The 6,935-nt window shown below is 44.9% G+C and overlaps 1 pseudogene; it reads left to right on the top strand.

Annotated features, from left to right (window-relative positions):
• The first annotated feature begins 220 nt into the window (after positions 1 to 220).
• Positions 221 to 1,248, top strand: LOC146865330 (large ribosomal subunit protein uL4B pseudogene; annotated as a pseudogene).
• The last annotated feature ends 5,687 nt before the right edge of the window (positions 1,249 to 6,935 follow it).

Below are 6,935 nucleotides of genomic sequence, written 5' to 3' on the forward strand. Positions count from 1 at the left end.
GTTACTGCCCAGGGACCTTTTGTCCTTGTCTGGTCCCCAGATATTATTAATTGTATCCATTTCCCCAAATTGCCAGCATATTGCCCTGGGGTGAGTAGGTCCGTGTTGTGTTGTCGACAAGAAGATGTAATTTTCCAAGAATAATTTTTTACCACTCTCTTTATTACTGTTCTGTGGGTATCTAGAGCCCTGGCCAACCCCCAGAAAATGTTATTGATTTTTCACCTTGCCTGCTGTGTTCAAGGCTCCTGTTCGCCCAAATATTGTGAACTTTGTTCACACTAACTTACGGAAGAACAACAGACAACCCTATGCTGTCAGTGAATTAGCAGGGCATCAAACTAGTGCTGAATCATGGGGTACAGGCCGTGCTGGTGGTATGCACAGGTCTGGCCAGGGTGCTTTGGCAACATGTGTCGTGGAGGTCGCATGTTTGCCCCTACCAAAACATGGAGACGTTGGCATTGTAGAGTGAATATAACCCAGAAACGTTATGCAATCCGCTCAGCGTTGGCTGCTTCAGCTCTTCCTGCCCTGGTAATGTCAAAGGGCCACAGAATCAAAGAGATACCAGAGGTCCCGTTGGTGGTTGAAGACCAAATTGAAGGCTACAAGAAGACTAAGGAAGCTGTACTGCTTCTCAAGAAGTTGAAAGCCTGAAATGACATCAAGAAGGTTTATGCATCCCAGTGTATGCGTGGTGGGAAGAGAAAGATGAGAAACCGCCGTCGCATTCACCGTAGAGGCCCCTGTATCATTTACAGTGAGGACAATGGCATTATCAAGGCTTTCAGAAATATTCCAGGCATTACTCTGCTTAACGTTAACAAGCTGAATCTTTTCAGACTAGCTCCAGGTGGGCACGTTGGCCGTTTCTGCATTTGGACAGAGAGCGCCTTCCGCAAGCTGGATGAATTGTATGGCACATGGCGTAAACCTGCAACGCTTAAGTCCAGCTACATCCTACCAATGCACAAGATGACAAATACAGATCTTAGTAGGATCCTGAAAAGCCAAGAGATCCAAAAGGCTTTGCGTGCACCGAACAAAAAGATCAAACGCAGAGTTCTTAAGAAGAATCATCTTAAAAATTTGAGAATGATGGTAAAACTGAACCCGTATGCAAAGACTATACACTGCAATGCAATCCTGCGTCATCTTCCCAAACCAACACCAGAGAAAACTGAGAAGCCTGAAGATGTCAAAGTACCCAAGGAAGACAAAAAACCCAAAGAAGCCAAGGGATAACCCTCCAAATGAGCCTGAGACAGTGGTTTTAAAACAGGTCTATGCCATAATAAAGTGCTTAAAAAAAAAAAATTGTTCTCATTTCCCCTTAATTGTCAACATAATTGCCCTACTGTGTGTGGGTACTTGTTTGCTGTGTGCAGGCCAAAAATATTATTTTCCAGACAGCTTTTTAATTTTACCAGTCTCCCTGTTGCTCTCCTGAGCACTTCATCGGACCTAGTGGCCCCCTAATGTTATAATTTATTTTGTTTCTGTTTTTTCAAATTTGACTGCATGTTGCCGCGGGCTTAGTTTGTTGTGTACAGGTCAGGAATGTTGTTTTCCCAGAATTCTTTTTTATTTTTCCAATCTCTCTTTTGAAGTCTTGTGGTACTGAGATGTATCCAGAGATATCGTTATTATTATTATTTTTTTTACACTGACTCTCTTGTGCATGTGTTTATGAGGCATTGTTGTGATTTGTGGAGGCCGCAGATGTTATTTCCCTAGAATTTTGTTTTATTTTCCCAGTCTCTCTGTAGCGGTCTTCGGACCCAAGTGTGGGAACGCTTAGTTTCATAATAGATGCTTTCCCTGCGACTTCCAGGGTGTGTTGCTATCCTGCAGAAGACCTACATGTTAAGAGTGCACCCAGGTTTCAGTTTATTGTTGAATTATTCCAAGTTACTTAAGGGGGCATTATAATGGCGGGTGGACTCGAGTCCGCCTGCCACCGTTGCGGTGCCTGGGACTGCCCGCCTGAAACGTGGCAGTCCCGCACATCAGATTACGATGCGACCACCACCATGGCAGTCGCATCGTGCATGGTTAACATTGTGGGGGGTGCTGCTGGCTGCAGCACTCGCCAAAATGCTAAACATGCAGATTGTGCTTTTCACTGAACTACGTGGCAGGCACCACGCAGTGCCTGCCACTCAATGCAGTGAAATGTAGGGGGGTACCATGGGTACCCCCACAGTGCACCACCACCCCCTCTACAACACAAGGGGGGCCCGCTACGGGCCCCAAAGTCAATCTCTGCCAGCCTTTCAATGGGGGTTTACCCACCAAGGAAAGGCTGTCTGGGCCAGCATCGTACTATGGCAGACGGTGACTGCTAGGCACCACCACCATTTTATGTATGCTGACGCTCCGCCAGGCAATCAGTACAATTGCCTTTGGCAGATCCGTGGTGGGCGGTCTTTGCACCCGCCACGGTCGCGGTCCGATTTCCCCCACCATCCTAATTTGGCAGGGGGAAAATTGCTGTCCGATGGCGGAGGGCCCGCCACCGCATGGCTGGCGGTGGCGGGCCTTCTGCCATCGTAATCAGGCCCTTAGTAATGAGCTATCTTACCATTTTTCATAGGCCACTCTGTATGTAGTAGGAGTAAGTCAGACTCACTGATTTCAATGATGGAAGTTTTAAGCTTTGATAAAACCATTTTGACTAGTTCTGTAATATCAACGTTTCATTATGTGTTTGTATCTCAGAACTGTATATGGTATTATTGTTATGTGTTATGTCATGTATTGCATGTGCTTCATCAACCAAGTCTGACAGTCTGCCTTCTTATTTCTTCTTGCATGCAAGTAGAGGAGCTGGAACTCAGAGACTGGTCAGTCCTTTCCTCATTAGAATTTCCTGACTCGGACCGTTCCGCTAACCAAGAAGAAGTGAAAATGAAACACAAGGAACCAGTTCCTTCCAAGAAGGTGTCCAGTGAGAAGTCTAAGAAGTCTGGAAAGACTGCCAACACTGCATAGTTTACCATTAAAACTTCGGGGCATATCAGCAAGGGCCGGCGATAATTATCGCTCAGCGCGCTTAGTGCAAGGATAATTATTGCCGGCTAGCACTGAATTTTATCGCTGAGATAGCGTGCTATCAGCAACGCTTATCTCAAAAGCAATAAAATTCCAGGCGCAAGCTACCAAATGTGCGATTATCGCTGCAAATCCAGCGATAATCGTACAACATTTGGCGATAGCTTGCTGATAGGGCAGGGCAGACTCAGCCATGATATCCCCCTACCATTGGATATCATGGCTAATTCAACCTAAAAGCAGGCGTAAGGAAAGTAGCGATAACCGCGGTTAGCGCTACTTTTCTTATCGCTATGCTTGTTAGCGTGCCCATTGATAATTGGAGACATGTCGGTTAGCGACATTTCTCCAGTTATTTTAGGACGGAACGCACACTTTGCATCTCATTAGAGATGCAAAGCGGGGCGTTGTTGTGACGGGCGCTAAGTCAGCAAAACACGCGCCAGCGTGTCTTTGCTGATAAGGGGATGAAATTATCGCCGGTTTTCGCCCGAAAACGGACGCAAAAGCGGCGATAATTTCATAGCGCCGCCTTGCTGATATGCCCCTTCATTCTTTGGCCAAAGTGTGCAATGAGGTGCACCCAGTGCATGGTCTTCTGTTCAGCAAGACATTGGAAGAACTCCTGGATCCAATGTACTCCCATCAAAATAAGTGGACCATTAGAGAGAAAAGCCGTTCCTTCTCAGTAAAGGCAATTATGGCTGAGAATTAGAAAGGACTGTCCCAGTAAACAACGAGAAGAAAAGTCTGATGGAAGATCAGAACAGTTGTTTTTTTTTCTTTTCTGTTTCAGCATATCCTCCTCCAATAACAAATAAAGGTAAGATTCTTGCATTCCCCAAGCCCCCCTTTAGATGAAGGAATGCCAATGCCTTGGAATGCTGAAGGACAGGAAATCTTCAAGAAAGCACAGTTAGCAACTATCCCAGCAAGGAAGATGACCCTGTCACTGTTCATGTTCATATTGGCAAGTCACCTCATTCAGACTGCTCCAGAACCGGCTCCAGGTTCTTGAAATCAAAATAAACAGCAGCCATAAAAACACTTAAGTCCCAGCCTTCCATTTGTTTAAATGTTCTGGGTTTGGTGCTATTAAAAAATTCTCATCCATGGTTTGGGATTTCTGCATCTCTTATGTTCTCGTTATATTTGGCAGCTCTGCCTGCACAACTAGCAACTAACTACATGTTTGTTTTATACGTCTCTGGGGGATGTGGAAGGTACTTGTTTAATGATGCAGATGATAATATTTTGCTGCACTTTCTTGCAATCACTTTGCAGTTAAAAAAAATTGAAGTAAACATGAAGTCCATCAAACTATCATTTAATGTATCATTCACATGACACAAGCACTAATCTTTGCCTCTCCCAAGGGATGAACGTTGAGCCGCAATGCCGCTAGTCTCAGATTCATCTCCCACACTAGTGTAGCCCAGAGGTAGCTGAAGCCTGAGGAACCCTCCAGTAAGGCAATGATAAGAGGGTGTGGATGCGAGAAGAAAAAGAGAAGATGGGGTTCGTGTCAGTCTGCCACTTAGCATGGTTGGGACAGGTCGTTGAGACATTATGCTCTCGTGTTATAATATTCTCACCACTGTATGAAATGAGCACAAATAGACATATGATATACCACTAACCCTTCTCTTGTCCTTTGCTTCAATTAGCATATTTTCTGTATCAATCCTAACTCCTACCTAACTTCCCCCTACTCCCCACCATCTCGAGAAGTGATGTGACGTCTTAATGCTCTTTTTTCTAAAATACACATATTCGTATGGGTAGACATTATAATGTAAACATCTGTTACTGCACATTAATTTAATCTTTTTTCTGATTGAAACTCCTTCCTGTGTGTTCAACTGTGTCAGATGACAAACCACTGTTTCTATTTTACGTTCTTTTTGATGTGTTCTTTTCTTTTTTTTTTGCACTCGACATTTCTTCATGTTAAATAACTGGGCATCTTAATATTAGGCAGATAGCCAATCTTTAATGTCGTCTGTTGCTGGCTTTTTAAAATGTCTTGTATCGAAACCTTCCAGTTTTCATTTTCTTTGATTGCTAATTCCAACTATTCAGAACACAAGTAAACTGTTTCTTCCCCCCCCAAAATGCTAAGTAGTCTTTCTCCTATGTACTTGGACCATAAGAAACTCAGTGAGTTATTATTGTCTATTTTTTTCTTTATACAGGATATGCGGCCCTCCCACGCAAAGGCGTGACTAAGTGCCACCAATTTCCTCACAAGTAAAGGTAAGTATAAGAGGCGCCTGCACCTTACCTTGTACAAATTATTTGCAGGAATGTATGTTAGAAATAGGGGTCTCTAGTTGGCTGTGGTATATCCCTTGTCCAAGTAGGGCTCCTTCTTTCTACTCAGGATACAGGAGTTACACACCCAAGATGACCCCTGCTCATCCCCATGGTTGCTTTGCATGAGCGGTCAGGCCTATCTCAGAGGAAATTTGTAAAGTATTTGTACATAACACACACACTAACATGGTGAAAACACTACAAATGAACTCTACATCAGTTTAAAAAAAGAAAGTATCTTTATCTAAACCAAAAAATACCAAAATGACAAAAATCCAACATACACTATTCATAATATGACTTTTTAAAGGTTTTAAGCAATTCTGTCCATAGAACTCTAAGGATGCATGGGGCCTCATTTCTGAAAAGTGGCACATCACTGCGTGAAAACAGCGATGCGTCAATTTTCATTGCGCCCTCCTTGCGAGATGCTGGATGCATCATATTTACAGTATGACGCATCATGTCGCAAGGAGTTACAGATACGTCAGTATTTCTGACGTATCTGTAGGCGCAAAAATGACGCATTGCTGGGGTGTGTCACAAAAGTGAACCAACCCCAGCAATGTGCCCTTTCACATGGGGCAAGCCCCGTGTGAAAGGGCCTGCGTCCGTCTTACGCCTGCTGTGAGGCAGGCGTAAGATATTGACGCAATGGCGTCCTAGAAGTGACGCAATGAAATCTCACAGATTTTACTGCATCACTTCTACGTGGCTTACTTGCGTGGGAACACCCCCTGCATACATTATACCTGACGCAGGTGTAATGTAGCGCAGGGGTTTGCAAAGTGACGGATCTGCTTAGATGCGTCACTTTGTAAATAGGACGCAAGAGGGGGCATGTTTTACGCTGCTGTTGCATCACAAAAAGTGTTGCAACAGCAGCGCAAAACTGACACAAGGCCTCCTAAATAAGGCCCGTGATTTTTTACACAAAGTACCTCACATGCATCAAAATCCATGAGGCACAGCAGCAGCAGTAAACGGAAGCATCGAAAAACACAGCAATGCGTCAGTTCCTGAGTCCTTGGTTAGGAGATGCAACAGTTCTGCTGCATGCAGACGAAGTGGTGCGTCGAATCTGGACTGTAGGGGGAACTAATGCGTTGATTCCAAGACGGTTCTGTTCTGCGGGTGCTGCGTCAGAGATGCATGGTGCACACCTGCGATGCAAAGAAATCTGGAATGCACTGGAGACCGATGCGACTACAAACAGGCGATGTGCCGGTCTCTTCAGCCGCAGGCTGATGATGCGTCGATCTTGACAATCGCACAGCAGGGCCTGCATCGAAGTCAGTGCGGTGGTCTCAGACTTGGGTGATGGTGCTTTGAACTCGGCGTATATTGTGGTTTTTCGTGCCGCGAACAGGCGCTGCGTCGATTTCTTCAGCCGCAGGCATGGAAATTTCTCCCATACAGCAGTGCTGCATCAAAAAACAGGAGCTGGAAGGGCAATATGTTGATTTTGATGTCTTCTTGATGCGTTTCAGCAGGAATAACCTCCAAGGGACCAGAACTGGAATTGACACCACAGGGCAGTTCAGAACTCCCAGCAGTGGTGT

The sequence above is a fragment of the Triturus cristatus genome, chromosome 2_1 (assembly GCF_964204655.1).
Source record: "Triturus cristatus chromosome 2_1, aTriCri1.1, whole genome shotgun sequence".
In the NCBI taxonomy this organism is placed as follows: Eukaryota; Metazoa; Chordata; class Amphibia; order Caudata; family Salamandridae; genus Triturus; species Triturus cristatus.